This window comes from Puma concolor, chromosome F2, assembly GCF_028749965.1.
Source record: "Puma concolor isolate L17-30 chromosome F2, mPumCon1.1.hap2, whole genome shotgun sequence".
Lineage (NCBI taxonomy): Eukaryota > Metazoa > Chordata > Mammalia > Carnivora > Felidae > Puma > Puma concolor.
Genome location: NC_141684.1, coordinates 71,025,794 through 71,044,070, shown reverse-complemented (window position 1 = coordinate 71,044,070; position 18,277 = coordinate 71,025,794). Strand labels below are relative to the sequence as shown.

The 18,277-nt window shown below is 39.9% G+C and overlaps 1 long non-coding RNA gene across 4 annotated transcripts in view; it reads right to left on the bottom strand.

The window, feature by feature from the left end:
- Nucleotides 1-18,277, bottom strand: part of LOC112859350 (uncharacterized) — a 232,304-nt gene that overhangs the window by 117,867 nt on the left and 96,160 nt on the right. For all 4 annotated transcript variants that reach the window (XR_015246924.1, XR_015246923.1, XR_015246926.1 and 1 more), the window contains one exon: nt 11,667-11,766. This is a non-coding gene — a long non-coding RNA (uncharacterized LOC112859350). The remainder of the gene's footprint in view (nt 1-11,666; nt 11,767-18,277) is intronic.

The following is an 18,277-nucleotide window of genomic DNA, read 5'->3' as shown; positions in this document are numbered from 1 at the left end:
GATCAGGCTTTCCCAGCAGCTGCTTAAGAGTAGGAAGTAATGAGACCTGGAAATGTGGAAGCAGTTGATCAATAAGACACGGGAAATGGGAAAAACCTGGCAGATAAATTGTTTGCCCTTTCTTACCCTGAAACAAAACCTCCTTCAATGGTTTCATACGACCTTTCTGGAGATATCCTGCATGAATAAACATGTGGCTAATGTTATCCTGTGAGGCTGTGGCTAGTTTGGCAATGTATCACCTTCTATGTGCTTTCCCTCTTTCCTGGACTCACCTGTGTTTTTATCCTTCTTGAACTTGTCCAGGCACGGCACCCCAAAGAAAGTCTGAGCACACACCTTTGTCTCAAGATTTACTTCTTAGGGAACTTGGCATAAGATACAAGACTGCCTTTCTTTGCCTCTCACCAAATTTGGTATTCATTGGGGGTATTTCTCAGGTCCTCTTTATTTCTCACAACCCACATTCTGCCTGGAGGGCCTCTTCCACTCTCATGATTGGAACCATTGGAGACTCCAAGATCTCCATCCTAGGTTCCTCTCCTGAGTTCCAGAACCAGATCTGAGACATCACTACTTGCTGCACAGGTAACCGAACACAACGTGTCCAAAACTTAAGTAACAGAATCTCACAGTTGCCACTCCAAATTGCTCATGCTTTGACATTTCATATCTTGCGAATGACATCATCATGCAGTCAGTTGCCTAAGTTAGAAATCAGAATCATTCCTGCCTCCTTACTCCCTTACTGCCCGTTCTGTATATCCCCAGGCCTTGCCATCTCCTCAGGGCACCTTGGTCTCATCCAACTTCATTTCGTCTCCACTGTCATAGTGTCTCCAAGCCATTCCCCCATTTCTCCTGCAGTTCTCCAGCCCATTCTTTAGAGAGCGGCCCTTGTAAAACACACATCTCAAAGGCTTCTTTTGTTCTTAAATTTCCCTTAATGCTGTGTAGTCTGGATCTATTGTTTTACTCCTGCCTGTCTTCCCAGCTATATCAACTGTCTTTATGAAATCTAGGCTCCAGCTCTATTGATCTTTTTTTTTCCCTCATAGCCCCATGATCTTCTCACTTATAAGTCTTCACATAAGCTATTTTCTTTTTCTTTTCCTTTCTTCTTTCTCTCTCTCTTTCTTTCAAGAGCATGCACGATAGGGGAGAGGGATGGGGGTGGGGAGAGAGAGAATCTAAAGCAGGCTCCATGCTCAGCATGGAGTCTGACATGGGGCTCAATCCTCTGAGACCATGACCTGAGCTGAAATCATGAGTTGGATGCTTTAACGACTGAGCCACCCAGGCGTCCCCACATAAGCTATTTCCTGTGCTTAAAATGGTCTTCTTTCTCCTCTTCACTTTGTTAACTTTTACTCATCCTTCAGATCTCAGCTGACATACCACTTCCTTCAGGAAGCCCTCCGGGCTCTCCCTTTCCCTCAGTTCATGAGAATGGTTCTTTCTATAGTCCCCATGGTCCCCTCTATGTTGAATTTAATCTGAGGGATCAACTTTCCTTCTCCTCTGTGTCTAGGGATGCAGACTCCCTTGTCCATAACAGTTTCCCCCCAAACCTGGCATGGTGACTGACCCAGTAATTGCTTAAATATACACTGAAAAAACAAAAAAAAGGCCAACACAAAAACTTCATTTAAAGTCATTTTTCTGATAGCAGGTTCCTAGAATTTCAGAAAACTAATGTGGATAGTCTTGTCCTTTTAGATCATTTTAGAAGCTCTCCTTACAGAATTATAGGAGATTTCATCTTAATGATTTTGAAGAAACTGAGCTCTAAGGTAGAATGCGTTATCACCTAGTCTAAGAAATAATGTCACTGAGAGGTGGATGCAATTCCTATTACATATTTCAAAGTTTCTCTGGTTTCTGTGTTTTTACATGTTTGTTTATTTTTGAGAGAGACAGAAAGAGAGAGCGCAAGCGTGCACTAGTTGGGGAGGGGCAGAAAGAGAAGACGACAGAGGACCCAAAGCAGGCTCTGTGCTCATAGCACACAGCCCAACAGGGGCTCAAACCCATAAGCCGCAAGATCATGACCAGAGCTGAGGTTGGACGCTTGACCAGCTGAGCCACCCAGTCGCCCCTCAGGTTTCTGTTTTGAATGCTGGATCTGACAAAATGCAGAGTTTAATGCTCACCATCTTAAGAAAACAAAAAAGTTTTTAAGAATGTGTTTCACAGCAAGTGAGTGATGAAGCACCTGTGGTGGAATTGTCTGCCAGGACATGGACTGTCGGTCACGCAGATGTCGGCAGGAAACACACTGCATTCTTAACACACTTCTGTCTCTTAGTGTTAATACTCATTGCCCTTGTTTGATCATGGTCGTCCTTTGGGTTTTTAATGTCATGATTGAAACTGAGTAGGTTTTATCCGTTATTGTCCTTTTAAAAAAGTTTTTGGGGCATCTAGGTGGTTCAGTTGGTTGAGTGTCCAACTTCAGCTCAGGTCATGATCTCGTGGTTCATGAGTTCGAGCCCCGCGTCGGGCTCTGTGCTGACAGGTTGGATCCTGGATCCTGCTTCGGATTCTGTGTCTCCCTCTCTGCCCCTCTCCTGCTCGTGTCCTCTCTCTCTCTCTCTCTCTCTCTCTCTCTCTCTCTCAGAAACTGAATAAAATATTAAAAAAATATTTTTTTTAAGTTTTTGAGTGTCAATATTTTTGTTGATCTTGTTTTTGTGCTTCTTTGCTACTTTATGTGGGCACAGGCATTGTTTCCATTTTGTATGTTGCTGTGTTTATAGTTTACCATCCCTTGAATAGAAATTAATGATCGTGATTTGTAGGGTAATTAAATGAACTGTAGGTTCATAAAAGTTGAGAATTTAGAAAATGTGATGTTTCCAAAGATATCAAAATTAGCGAAATATGCATATGTTGTAAATGATACAATGCTGTATACACATTATACTATACATGTAAACTATAAACATTAGAAGTATATACATTCACCTTCAGCATGGTGTATGATGGGCAGCTGGGGATGGCAGAGGGAGTGGTCTACACAGACAGGGACTTCAGGGACTTCCACTTTTCAATTCTAGGTCTAGGCAAGTTTTATATACTCAGCAAGTACTTCTTAATATCTAAGCATATTATCTTCTAGAATTGCTTTCTCTTTAGTATTTAAATGCCTCAGTCGGCAATTTTGGAAGCAAAAGGGAAAAACAGAGGCCAAAGCACCGTAAGACAGATGCAACACCTTGTCCTGTGCACTGTTCTGCAGTTTTAAATGTAAATGGGTGTGTCATATATTATAAAGAGAATTGGTTCAGGCCTCTGAAAATCATTTTCTAAGCTCTATTTTATTTGTACCCCTAAATTAAGCCGGGCTGCAGAAATTAAACTGTCTAGGAGACATACGATCAAAAAAGTCCTGTCAGCCAACAATTTCTACATTTACTTTCCCTACAGGATGAGAAAATAACTTTTTGAGTTTTAGGCCATTGTATCTATAAACAGCTCTGCTGATGGAGCTCTCTATGAAGAATCATTCAGATTGGTATGTTCTTCAATGTCAAGATTAACTCTGTCTTCTAGGACTACTCAATTGCTGCACCTTCCATGAACCTGTTCCAGCTCATCTCCCCAGGCAAGTCAAGCTCCACAGAGCTGTTCCTATGGCTCTTGGAAATGCCTGGGACAGCCCTCTCTCCAATTTGGACTTGGAGTACTTCAAGTGAAGAGAATGATATGTTTTTTTTCTCTTTGTAGTCCTGGGTCAAGGATAGTGCCAGTCACTTTATAGATAATCAATAAATATATGCTGAGTGGTAGATGGCAACTAAAAAGGGCTCTCCTAGAGACTACTTACTAGGAGACCAGAGCCTGCAATTGTTAGGATGTTATAGTAGCATATATTTTAAAATATAACCTACCATTCAGCCATGGCTCCATTATTTTATTTATATTGTGGGTAGTTTTGGTTATTTGAAATACGTCGAACAGATAAGATGATAAACCCCAAAAGATCTTGCAATTCATTTCAAAGTAATAATTTTCAAGAGTTAATCATAAAACAAGGAAGAACTTTAGAGAAAAATAACATCTTGGGAAAGTATATTCTTGGGGAAATAATGTTATTTTTTTGTGTATATATAAATGGATTTTGGATTATAAGGGAAATGGGATTTTTGAAATGTTTTGGTTCAAAACCTTCACATGTAAAATATTAGTTAAATATGATTTGCTTCACAAAATTAGTCTAAAGGCTCCAAAATGGAAGTATAGAGAGGACATCCCAGCAGATCTCTAGTTGTCCAAACTAAAGCAGATGTAACAGCAGTAATGTGTTTCACATTAAGCCCCAGAATAGATCTGCACAGGAGATCTTTGAGTTTACAGAGATTCAAGTTCTTAATATAACTTCTATATTTAGTAAATACTCAGAATCAGTATATTCTTTTATCTTCAATTCTCTTATCTTCAAGATATCTTCAATATCTTGGGAAGGTATTTGAAAAACTGGGATCTAAAAGTATCTGTGTGTGTGCACATGTGTGTGCATTCATGTATGTGTGTAGACAATACTATCATCTCTTCATTACTTTAAGAATAGCCATGCTCTGGGGCTCCTGGGTGGCTCCGTCGGTTAAGTGCCCGACTTCGGCTTAGGTCATGATCTCATGGTTCATGGGTTTGAGCCCTGCGTCTGGCTCTGTGCTGACAGCTCAGAGCCTGGAGCCTGCTTCAGATTCTGTGTCTCCCTCTCTCTCTGCCCCTCCCCCACTCGCACTCTGTCTCTCTCAAAAATAAATAAAACGTTAAAAAAAAATTTTAAAAAAGAACAACCATGCTCTTTCATATGTAAATGAGATCCCATTCCAGAAAAACAAGTTTTAATTTTACTACTACCATATTCTACTCAAAAATTAGCATGACTTCATTATATTTATTAAACATAGGTGAATAAACAGCATCATTTACATATTATTTAATGTATAATATTTAATGTATAATATATTATTTAATGTATAACTAAATCTAGTTCAGTTTCCCTCTCCCTAAACATGTGCAAGAAATAAAGTAATAATTTTGAGTATTGCAGGAATTCAGGTCAAGTTCTTGCTAAGGATGAAGCAAAAAAACATCCTCAAAAAACTGCTGCTTTACTCCCAAGTTATCCTTGATCTTGTGATCCCTAACTCTGTGATGAAGAGGATTGGGTGGTGAGACAATATTTTTAATAGTTACCCAAACTCTATTGTTATACTGATAAGCTTCCCTTGTCCAATCAGCATTGAGAACCATCAACGTTCTGCTATGATTTGACTTCGGAGGGCACATCATTATCAAACAAAAACGTGGATCCTTTGTATGAGTAGTAGTAGTTGCCATGCAACTTCTACCTGGATGTTATTTTAATCTATTTAGTGAGAGATTCTTTAAAAATCAGATTCTATGGGGCGCCTGGGTGGCGCAGTCGGTTACGCGTCCGACTTCAGCCAGGTCACGATCTCACGGTCCGTGAGTTCGAGCCCCGCGTCGGGCTCTGGGCTGATGGCTCAGAGCCTGGAGCCTGTTTCCGATTCTGTGTCTCCCTCTCTCTCTGCCCCTCCCCCGTTCATACTCTGTCTCTCTCTGTCCCAAAAATAAATAAATAAACGTTAAAAAAAAAAATTTAAAAATCAGATTCTGAAAGATAGTACAGCTATGAATGGCAGGCTGCATGTATAATTACACAGCTGCTTGCAGACAACTTCGTGCGTAATTATGGAAACAAGTTACCTGCCTGCTGTCTAACACTGTGCCAGGTATTCTAGACAGTGCAGAACAAAGACCTTTAAAATTTGTATTGATTTCCAAGAAACTATTTTAAATAAATGTTATAAGATCATTCAGAAAAAAAAGCAGGATCAATATTTAAAATCGATACATAGCCATTATTTTGCTTTTAGTAATGACTGACATGGCTACTTCATAGTAGTTCTTTCCAATGCCCTGACAATTAGATGAATGTCTGATTCACTTAATCTTTCAAAGGCTCTAAGAGCCATAAACCTGAATGTCTAGTAACTGGGATAGTGTCAGAGAGATAGACAGATGCCTGTCTGGGACTGTCATTTACAAGGATTTAGCTGCTGAACGAACCATTTTCCAAAGAAACACCAATCATTTCTAAGTCCTACCAGAAGACTGATACTTACCAGCATTCCCTAAGAAAGGTAGTGGTGTAAAACTTTGACATTTGTATCAGTCAAGGTCACAAGAGGACATGGATGGCACATGGAAATCAGGGTATGTTGAAAAAGTTTCACCGACAAAGGAAATAATTACAAGATGGGGAAGAGGGTCAAGAACCACATAGGTGAATGCAGAACACAGAACTGTGGTGAAAATGCTGCCTTTGCTATGTTTGAGAGAGAGAGAGATTACTGACATGTGGAAGGAGAGCGTCCTTTCATAAAGGTCAGACTGAGAGCTGGAGTGACCTTTGGGGAACACGTGGCTAGCCTGACATGAGCTCACAGGAGCTCACTCTTTGTTCTTACTCTTTCTACTCTCTATTAACTGCTGGCTCCCCACTGGCCAACTTGAAGCCTGAGAAGCTTCTAACTTGAAGCCTGAGAACAACTGAGCGCTTTTGTGTCCTTGAAATTTGGGGCGGACATGAATGGGCGGATAAGCACAGATAAGGAGCCTGGAAGGGCAAATGGAGGATATTCAGCACAATGTCAAAACAAATTGCTCTTCCATGCCATTGTGATTATTCCATTATAACAAAAAGCAATCTAGTGACCACACGGCTTTTATGGCAGGAACAGTTCTCTCTTAATAGACGGGAGGCTATCTTGTGAATGCTTGAAGCACTGAATGGGAAAATTCCCATAGGTGGCTGTTAAACCACAAAGACAAGTGACCTAACATGGCAGACACTCGGCCTTACCGCTGGGGCAGGTTTACGGGGCCCCTTTCGTCCATGTTACCTGGACAGCCCACGGGGAGCTAACAAGGCCTGACATTGCTCAGCCCTTGAGCAACGGGCCTCTTAAGCTCTATGACTGGAGCAGCACCAACCTGTCCCTGGCACAACCGGGGGCTGGGTTGAAGCCTTGCTGCTGCGCTGAATATGACTTGGTCCTGTGGTGTCACATGCCACCTCAGTATTTTCCACGAGGCTTAATTGCAGTGAGGGTCTGGATATGACACAGCTTCCTGGGAGTCCAGCCACAGAGAACTGGCCTTACCTCTGTGGGTAAGGTTTTGTGTGGCAACTTCCCAGCTCATCAGTACGTTCTTCTGTGTCTACCAGGTCAAGAATGTTTTGAGCAGCGTTGGAGTTCTGTGGAGGTTATAAGTACTAGGACTCAGACAGGCTGAGTCACAGGCTCTGAGCTCAGGACTGACCCTAATGAGATGAGCTTGGTCAAGTTCTTTCCTCTTCCTGGCTTTAACTTTTCTCAGATTTGGAAGCTGGGGGATGATCAGGGGATGCTGGATCAGGTTATCTAGAGTGATTCTTTCCGATCTAATATCCTGTGATTGTACTCTCTGTAATTGTCATCAGTGTCTACTCCTCATCTCTAGAACACAGAAGAATGTTCTTAAAATTAGGATTTGAAAAAAAACTTTTGAAGATGATTTGCCTGTGCTTAATACTTTGTAAATGCTAGATAGTGAGTATGGGGAGAATCCTGAATGCATTATATAAATTTACAGGGAATTTATGCTTCCTTTTGTGTTTATTAACAAAGATTTGTGTTTAGAACTGGTTTCCCTATGAGCCATGATAAAAAACAACAGGATTTTGTAAATCAGCACCAAATAGCAAATAGCGTAAGTAGGAGGGATCTATGGGTTTAGAAAAGGACCAATTCTAGTTGATCTGAACTTAACATTTGATGAAATAATTTGCCTACTACCTCTGTGTTTAAAGAGAATAAGACAGAAAGAACTACAAGACAAAATGGAATTACAAAATTCTTTTAGATATTCTTAAACTTATAAATCATATAGTGACTATATTTTGATTCATCTAAATAATAATCAGTTTCCATATCAATAGATTAAATATCCTTGTCTCTGAGGGATATTTTGCATGATCGCTCTTGATAATTTTCTGAATTTATGAGATGTTAATTAATAGTGAGCTTGAACTATTTCTGTTTTTAACAGTCCTCATTTCCTCACAGTGGAGTATGGTTGCATGCTTATTTTGGCTGAGTGCTCCTTACACACCTCACTGAACACTGGACCTCTTCTGGCCACTAATCTTAGGGACTTGCTCTGTGGCTGCCAGCCATTTCCACATATGGGTTTACAAGCATAGAGGGGATCACTTCTACATCAAACTTAGAATAATGTGTCAAAAAAATTAAGTGGAAAATAGTTCTTTAAAAAAAAAAGAGGGCTCCAGGGGCACCTGGGTGGCTCAGTCGGTTAAGCGTCTGACTTCAGCTCAGGTCTTGACCTCACGGTTCCTGGGTTTGAGCCCTGTGTAGGGCTCTGTACCGACAGCTCAGAGCCTGGAGCCTGCTTAAGATTCTGTCTTCTTCTCTCTCTGCCCTTCCCCCCGCGCCTCTCTCTCTCTCTCTCTCAAAAATAAATAAACATTAAAAAAAAAGAAGGCTCTGAAAAAATTTGTGAGATCTGTGACATAGGGGAATGTTATACCTAAGGGTTTCCTAATTATTAGTCCTCCTATGTACATTCACAAAGATAATTCTGTGCTCTTCACATTTAGAAGTGATCTCGCCTCGGATTTGCACCATATTCTCCCCTAGAACCATTTCCTGTGCTTGGGAACTTAGTGCCACGATGAGCCTTCAACTGACACTGCTGTAGTCTTCCTGAATGCTAGTTGTCTTCGGACTGGCTTAGCTATGGCAAGCCTGCAAAGAGCAAGTGTGGTACAAAGTATTCACAGGCTTCTGAGAGCGACAAGGCATTTTGTGGCTAATCTCTTAGCTACAAAGTTCCATCCACATGGTTAAGGCAGCGTCTTTTAAGCATACTTCAGCTGGCCCAACAATTACTTTAATAATCTTCCTGTGTCACAGGTCAGTGTTTACCCAGCAGAAACACAGCAGTACTTGGCACAAAAACAGACACTCAGATCAATGGAATAGAATACAGAACCCAGAAATGAACCCACAAATGCAAGGCCAACTAATCTTTGACAAAGCAGGAAAGAATCTCCAATGGAAATTGCTGGGAAAACTGGACAGCGACATGCAGAAGAATTAACCTGGACCACTTTCTTACATACACCATACACAAAAATAAACTCAAAATGGATAAAAGACCTAAATATAAGACAGGAAGCCATCAAAATCTTCGAGGAGAAAACAGGCAATAATCTCTTTGACCTCAGCTGCAGCAACTTCTTACTTGACACATCTCCAGAGACAAGGGAACAAAAGTACAAATGAACTATTGGGACCTCATCAAGATAAAAAGCTCCTGCACAGGGAAGGAAACAATCAGCAAAACTAAAAGGCAACTGACAGAATGGGAGAAGATATTTCCAAATGACATATCACATAAAGGGTTAGTATCCAAAATGTATAAGGAACTTATCAAACTCAACACCCAAAAAACAAATAATCCAGTGAAGAAACGGGCAGGAGACATGAATTGACACTTTTCTAAAGAAGACATCCTGATGTAACAGACACATGAAAAAATGCTCAACATCACTCATCATCAGGGAAATACAAATCAAAACCACAATGAGATACCACCTCACACCTGTCAGAATGGCTAAAATAAAAAAACTCAGGCAACAGCAGATATTGGCAAGGATGCGGAGAAAGAGGAATCCTTCTGCTCTGCTGGTGGGAATGCAAACTGGTGCAGCCACTCTGGAAAACAGTATGGAGGTTCCTCAAAAAATTAAAGATAGAACTACCCTATGACCCAGCAATTGCACTAATAGATATTTATCCAAAGGATATAGGAGTCCTGTTTCTTTTTTTTTTTTTAATTTTTTTTCAACGTTTATTTATTTTGGGACAGAGGGAGACGGAGCATGAATGGGGGAGGGGCAGAGAGAGAGGGAGACACAGAATCGGAAACAGGCTCCAGGCTCCGAGCCATCAGCCCAGAGCTTGACGCGGGGCTCGAACTCACGGACCGTGAGATCGTGACCTGGCTGAAGTCGGACGCTTAACCGACTGCGCCACCCAGGCGCCCCAGGAGTCCTGTTTCAAAGAAGCACATGTACCCCAATGTTTATGGCAGTGCTACCGACAATAGCCAAAGTATGGAAGAGCCCAAATGTCCATTGACTAATGAGTGGATAATATATATATCTATATCTATTCATTATGTGTATCTATACCTATATCTATATGTATATACGTGTATACACATATATGTATATGTGTATATCTATATATATAGTTATAATGAATATTACCTGGTGATCAAAAAGAATGAAATCTTGCCATTTGCAACAACATGGATAGAAATAGAGTGTATTATGCTAAATGAAATGAGTCACTCAGAGAAAGACAAATATACTATTTCACTCGTATGTGGAATTTAAGAAACAAAATGGATGAACATAGGGGAAGGGAAGCAAAAATAGTATAAAAACCAAGAGGGCAACAAACCATAAGAGACTTGTTTTTGTTTATTTATTTTTGAGAGAGAGAGAGAGAGAGAGAGGCAGAGAGAGAAAGAGACACAGAATCTGAAGCAGGCTCCAGGCTCTGAGCTGCCACCACAGAGCCCAACGCGGGACTTGAACTCACAAGCCGTAAGATCATGACCTGAGCTGAAGTTGGACACTTAACTGACTGAACCTCCAGGTGCCCCCATAAGAGACTCTTAAATACAGAGAACAAACTGAGGGTTGCTAGAGAGGAGGTGGGTGGGGATGGGCTAAATGGGCGATGAGCATTAGGAGGACACTTGTTGGGATGAGCACTGGGTGTTATATGTAAGTGATCAATCACTAAATTCTATTCCTGAAATTAAAAAAAAAAAAAAAAAAAGGAAGAAAGAAATGCAGCAGTACCGCGTGTCTTTATGAACATTAGTCACACAAATTCATTAAGTATTTCAAGTATTCTCTAAAATCATTAGCATAATTCCATAATCTAATTTAGAGGTTTCTTTCATCTAGAAAATAAAGGTGTTCTCTTCAATTCCTATGGCAAAGTCTATGGCTTTTTCTACCATGGTGTTGGGGGTTAGAAAAATTTGAGAGACTGTGATATAACATTCATAGGAAGTAAACTAGAAGCAGTCACAGGGATGCTTCTGTATGCTCTAGACCAATTTGATGGACAGAAACATATCTAACTTGGACTTGCCTCAGGGATCTTCAGAAAGGACCCACCGGATTCCTTTGTTGACACAAGTCAGCATACAAAAAAGATAAAAGCAACCAGAAGAAAATCATAGCATCTTGCCATAACCAAATCGAATTCATTACTACCTCTGCATCCATAGTTCCTTCTCTCTTTTTGAACATCCCTGTGCCTGAGTCAAATCCTTCAACTTGTTCTTTGGACGTCATCACCTCCAATTCATTCAAGACCATCTCTGCAATTATCCCCTTTCTCTTGCAAAAACCTTTTTTTTCCCTCCCAATTGGAGCATTCCCATTGACTACTTCCTGTATTTCAATAAAGAAAACAAAGATCCAACACTCCCTTGAGTGGTTATTATCTCCTCAGTTACTGCTTCGTTTTTCCATTTACCTTGGTAACAGAACTGGCAACACGGTCTCCAAATCCTTTTCTGTTCCTCCTTCCATTCAGTGCTAGGGAGTGCCACTCCTCATGGACTGTGACAGGGCTCCTGTTGAAGACAGCAGACTTTTGTGTCCTGTCAAAACCAATGGGCAATTCTCCCTCCTTACCTAATTAGAATCTCCAGTAGAATTTGGCCTGGTTCACCACACCTCTCATTCTTTAAACATTCTTCCTCTTCCATAACCTCACTCACCTGGCTTTTCTCATGCTTCATTGTCTCAAACTCTTTTTCACATCCTTCGGTGGCTTCCCTCTCTCTAACCAGCCTGTGCGTGCTAGAATTCCCAGGGCCAGCCACGGTCTCTTTCTCTTCTCTCTAGCCTCAGGTCACAGGTGATCTCATCAAATCCCTTGGCTTTAAGCGCCATCTTAAATAGGAAATGTGGAAGTCTGACTACAAGTTTTTCTTGCCTCTGGAGGTGACATAGCAGGGCAGAGATTTCAGGGGACAGCATACTGATGCAAACAAAGTAGCTGATGTCTCCAGGGCAAGTTCTAAGCAAGTCGAGTGGTAGTATGAGGCTGTTCCATGCTATAGGGGCAAGAGTGTTGGAACCGCTGAAGTGTCAAGAGATTTCCAAGGAGAAGGAAGAATGAAGAAGAAAGATGCTGTCTTTGAGCGGAATGTGGGGATAATGGGACACCCATGATCCTTCATATAAATTTATGGGAATCTGAATCATCAGTGATTGTCTCTGTCAGAAAAGTGGTTTTAGTTTAGGTAAACTGGCCAGATAGCATTTGATTGTGGAGTGAGGGCAGAATCAGCAGCATTTGACAAGCAGCCTGCTGTGGAAAAATTAGAATTGGGCCACCTTTCATAATAAGTATCTACTTGGGTCCTGGCTTGAGAAAAAAAAAACAATATTAGAAATATTAATAAGCATTGTTATTTTTGGCAATCAGAGCTTGGTGCTACACTACTTTCTAGCTCTGCTCTATCTAATAAATCTGTGACAGTGGGGATTAGCCAGATGCACTTACCTGAAGATCAGAAGATCCTTTCAGGCAACTTAGAGGATAACCCTTTTACACTGAGGATATAATTGACACATGAATAATACATTTCATAGCCTATCTCACCTCTGTCTGACTCTGTGTCTCTCCTTTCCAGTTACTCTCCCCTTAACTCTGGCCCCTGTAACTCAGGTGTGGAAGACCTAAATATATAATATGCATCCACAGGTAGAATGGAGGACAAAAGCTCTTTTTAAAATTATAATTGTGAGAAAATATTTCAGATGAGATTTTGTTTTTGTTGTTGCTGTCATTTGTTTTGTTTTGTTTTTTTTTAAGCCAATATCCTTTCTCATCCATCATTACTTTGTGAAACAAGGTGACCTTTTTCTAAGGTTTTAGCTCCTTTTAGGATGGGACAATGATTCAAAAATTTTCTAGGCTTCTCGAAAAGCATTGGGGCGCCTGGATGGCTCAGTCGGTTGAGCGTCCAACTTCGGCTCAGGTCATTTCATAGTCCTTGCTGACAGCTCAGAGCCTGAAACCTGCTTTGGATTCTGTGTCTCCTCTCTCTCTGCCCTTCCCCCACTAATGATCTGTCTCAAAAAACAAATGAACATTAAAAAAGTGTTTTAAAGAAAAACATTGTAGCTAAGCACTATAATGGTACACTTATCTGGAGAAAAACATGTTTCTGAGATTTTACATAATTTTGAAACACAGCATTTATTATTACTATTCTATGTGGTGTCTTACCACTTAAAAACATTATGGTATCATCAGTAGTTAGTGAAATGTATTTGGCAATTCCCTATAGTCTGAATAAAACCTACCACTAAGTACCTTTCTGTGCTGTTCCAGGATGGCATTTATAATGCAAGAAAGGCTAAGGATTCTACATAATATGGTTGGCATAGTTCACCTTGTGGAAACCTGACCCTTTCACTATGCATTCTTGTTCCTCACCTCCTTTTTTTGTTTCTTAACCATCATGTTTGACACATTAAGACCTTGATCCCTGGCCCCAGAGCGACTCCTCCAACCCTTGAGTCTCAACCTTTGGAAGGTCTGTTTCTGCCGCTCTATATGCACTGTCATGCATCTTGATTCTCTAGAATGCATTCACCATGGACTCTCAGGAATTATAGGATTCCCACCCTTTGTAGGAACAGAAAGACCTAGAAGTCCACCTGCACTCAGATAACAAGAATCCAAAGAACAAGAAGAGTGGAATTACGCTAAATGCAGTTATGCAGGACACTTCCTGTGAGGCCTGCTGCTTGTTGATGTCTTTATTTCCCATCTATGTGGGAAGCTCCGGTCCCACATAGTCCATTGTTCGTTCCATTGTGATCTTAACACGTGTCTTCCTACTTCAGCTTTCCTGTGGAGTGGGATATGGGTGGAAACCACCTGGCCCAGCATGGTTGGCTGAGATACGAAGCTCATTTGTATGCATATACTATTGCAGGAAATGCCAGGCATCTCTCCAGCTTGCTTATCACATGTAGCAAAAAGGTGACAATTACTGGGAAACTTTGAGCAGTCCCAGAGGTGCTCTTCAAAACCTCTTGCTCATGAAAGAGGAAATATACTTGTTTTATGTCTGGTTTTATCTGCTATTAATTTTTGTCATTAAAAGATTCGTCAGTAGAATAAGAAATTAAAAAAAAATTTTAATCTTTATTTATTTTTGAGAGAGAGAGAGACAGAGTGCGAGAGGCAGAGGAACACAGAGAGAGGGAGATACAGAATCTGAAGAGGCTCTAAGCTCTGAGCTATCATCACAGAGCCTGACGCGGAGCTTGAACCCACAAACCGAGAGATCATGAGCCGAGCTGAAGTCAGACGCTTAGATTGAGCCATACAAAAACCCCTAGAATAAGAAACCTTAAATAATACTTTCCCAATAAAGTACTGAAATATATTTTGTTAAAAAAACTTGATTTCTGTCAGTGTGAGCATGAAATAGAAAATTCTGCACTTTTGAATAAAACATGAAGAATACACTTCCTTACAAAAAATCAAATTTCTTAAAAGAAGCAAAAGAGTATAGTTTTATGTTTCAATTACTCTAATGCAGCAATGAGATTTGCTAATAGTTGTGCAATTCACCGGCAAGAGCTATCATCAACATACTCTATGCATTTACGACTTACATACTTAGTTCTCTCTTGCAGTCCTTTGTAGCAGAATTTATGCCATGGCATAGTTTCCTCTTATTTAGAAAACCAATGCACTGAAAGATGTACGAATAATTTATTTCTCTAGCTCTTGTCAGCCATACTTTTATAAGTGCAATCTAGTGTATGGGAAAGGTCCTGGGGGAGATAAAGCATTCAGTCAAGTGTCAGTGAAATTGCTGAAGGATACCGATCAAAATGGTATCACATGGGTAGCTGTAATTTACATATACTCAAATTAGTCTTAAATATTCACATATGCTCAATTTATAGTGAGTATTTACATATATTCAATTTATATATACTTAAATTTAGTCTTATAGAGAGGATTTTATATCCAGGAAGAGAATTTTTCTTTGAACTGCTAAAGACATGACTTTTCAAAATTTCTGAAAGATTTATACTTTAAAAGTTGGTGCTTACCACTGCATATTTCATCTTTTGAGGGCAGAAAGATATTTACTCGAGTACTACTTGGCAGGGAAGGAGAGAATCACAGGATGAGGATGTGGTTGCACATGTGTGTTTGTGTGTGTCAGTGCATGTGCATATGAATTCCTGTGTTGCTAAAGATGATAAATTATTTGAATCTGGAATTGGTAAGAGAAACACAGAACAAAAAAAAAAACTTAAGAAGTAATTACATAGAGAATCAGAAGAGTAGGAATGCATATCTTTGAGATAATTTCATTTTTAATTTCTAAAATATTATATAATAAGAATAATAAAGATTGACTAAATCTCACCCTTCAAATAATGCCCGCAGCAACACTGTGAAGTTTAAACCAATTTGTACAGAAGCAGAGACTGAAGCTCAGTGAGGTTGGATGGCTTGCTCAGTCAGCCATGTTGGGCCATGGAGTGAGGGTCTGCAGTCACGAGTGGCAGGCCCTACCCCACACTGAAGAATCCTTCAGGGCCTGCCCTGGTCTTTCCCTGTAGCTGACAGCCATTCTGCCTCAGGTCCTTGGCCTCCTCCTGCAGAATGAGCTAGAGATGGAACACCTCCCCTCAGGTCGAGAAAACCGATAGGGATGTGTTTTAATTCAGTTTGAGAAAAATTTCCATTCCAACAAGGGTGTGAATTTGTTCTCGATTTCATAATCCTTCAGGGCCATTTAAATCCTACCTTCTAATTAAAGATTTTGTACCAAAATTGTATTAGTGGATACTCTGTTTTTCAAACTCCATTTCCATTTAACAGTATATTTTCAAACCTACAGAACTGAAAAGAATAAAGCACTTTAAAAATTGTGTTGATGTACTCAAAAGGAAGCTCGGTATTTTCACTTAAAACCTTGGCTCAGCAGAGCGCCCGTGTGGCTCAGTTGGTCATGATCTCATGGTTTGTGGGTTCGAGCGCCGCATCGGGCTCCATGCTGACAGCTCAGAGCGTGGAGCCTGCCTCGGATTCTGTGTCTCCCTCTCTGCTCCTCCCCCGCTCACACTCTCTCTCTACTTCAAAAATAAATAAATATTAAAACAAACAAACAACAAAAATCTTGGCTCAGCATTTCACAATGAATTTTGGTGGGAACACTAGTGTTTCCTAAGAGTTGATTCCTAATTGAAATTTCTAATTAGGATAAAAAATATGGTAACAATATATTATACTATACACACATACATGTGTACAAACACATGTACAAAAATTTATATATTTAAGAAAAAATTTTTAATGTTTATTTATTTTTGAGAGAGAGAGAGAGAGAGAGAGAGAGAGAGAGAGAGAGAGAGAAAGCATGAGCGGGGGAAGGACAGAGACAGAAAGGGAGACACAGAATCCGAAGCAGGCTCCAGGCTCTGAGCTGTCAGTATGGAGCCCCACACGGGGCTCGAACCCACAGACCATGAGATCATGATCTGAGCTGAAGTCAGACGCTTAACCACTCGAGCCACCTAGGTGCCCCTAAAAATTTATATTTTTAAAAATTAATACGCTGGTTTGTTTAGAAGAAAAAGGTATTGTGTTTCTGAAAGGAGCACCACCTGAAAGATGTTCTGATAAAGAAGACTCAGTTTCCTGTGCATGAAATATAGGCAGCCTCTCTCTCTCTCTCTCTCTCTCTCTCTCTTAAAAATAAACAAACATAAAAAAAACTTATTAACTATGATTATAGAGGCTTGGTAGTATATTATTAAATTTATTTGAAAAAATTGAAAAAACCAGTTGCCATTCCAAAACCATGCTGGGCTTTTATGTAACAGGGTATGCCAGTAATGTGCAACCTGAAATCTGCCTTAAAGAGCCCTACATGGCAAAATTAAAGTGACAGCTCAGACATTTTAGAGCTGAATTTGTCAGTCTTCAAAACAGTGTTTTAAAAGTAGACCAAAAGCCCCCAGCCCATTCACTTTCATGTTGTACTTTTGTTTCATCTGTCCACTTATCTGCGGGTATAATCCATCTTGTATAGTGAAATGTCAATTCTGATGATTTGTTTTAAAGAAATAGTTGTGTCTTTTTGCAATAGCAAAAAAAAAAAAATCCTGACTAGAATCAGGATAATGGTCTAATGTCAATTTTTATTCACAAAGCACTTCAATGTTCGACTTCTATCATCAAATCTACCGTGTTACATTTTACCCTTGAAAACTGAGATCAAAGATAAAAAAAATGTATTAAACAGTCCTCATTCTTTTCCTTTTCGAAGAAAACAGAGGAAAAGAATTATTGAAACAAATCGTCAGAGTTGATATTACACTGTATAAGACAGAAGAAGCTGTAAGTATCACTATTCAGGTAAATTTTATTGCCAAATAAAAAGGTTATGTTGCCTTATTTTCATATGGAAAACAAAACTTTAACTTTTATTTCAAATGATTATCTACTGGCATATGCAATTTCAATGTGGGAATTACAAGAAGAACCTTGGCTTACAAGGTTTAAACTGCCTGCAAAATATTGAAAAATTTAATAAATTAAGGTAAACTCTAAAAAAAAATCTAAATATACAGCAAGATTACTTTCTTCTAAAGCACAGAGAAATGATCAAACACAGACTTGTACCCCATTGCATTTGAATTATGGTATCTCTGTCCCATAAATGCTCTCGGAGTAACCACCATCCTTCAGGACATCTGGGGTTTGCAATTTTTACTGGAAATGTAGCTTTAGGTAACTTTTTTAAAATTCGAGAAAAAAGAATTTTTACTTCTACCTCTAACACCAATAAAAAAGAGATTGAAAGAGCTCATACTGGGGTGCCTGGGTGACTCAATCAGTTAAGCATATGACTTCGGCTCAGGTCATGATCTCGCGGTTCGTGAGTTTGAGCCCCGCATCAGGCTCTGTGCTGACAGCTCAGAGCCTAGAGCCTGCTTTGGATTCTCTCTCTCTCTCTCTCTCTCTCTCTCCCTCTCTCTCTCTCTCTCTCTCTCTCTCTCGCAAAAATAAATAAACGTCAAAAAATGTTT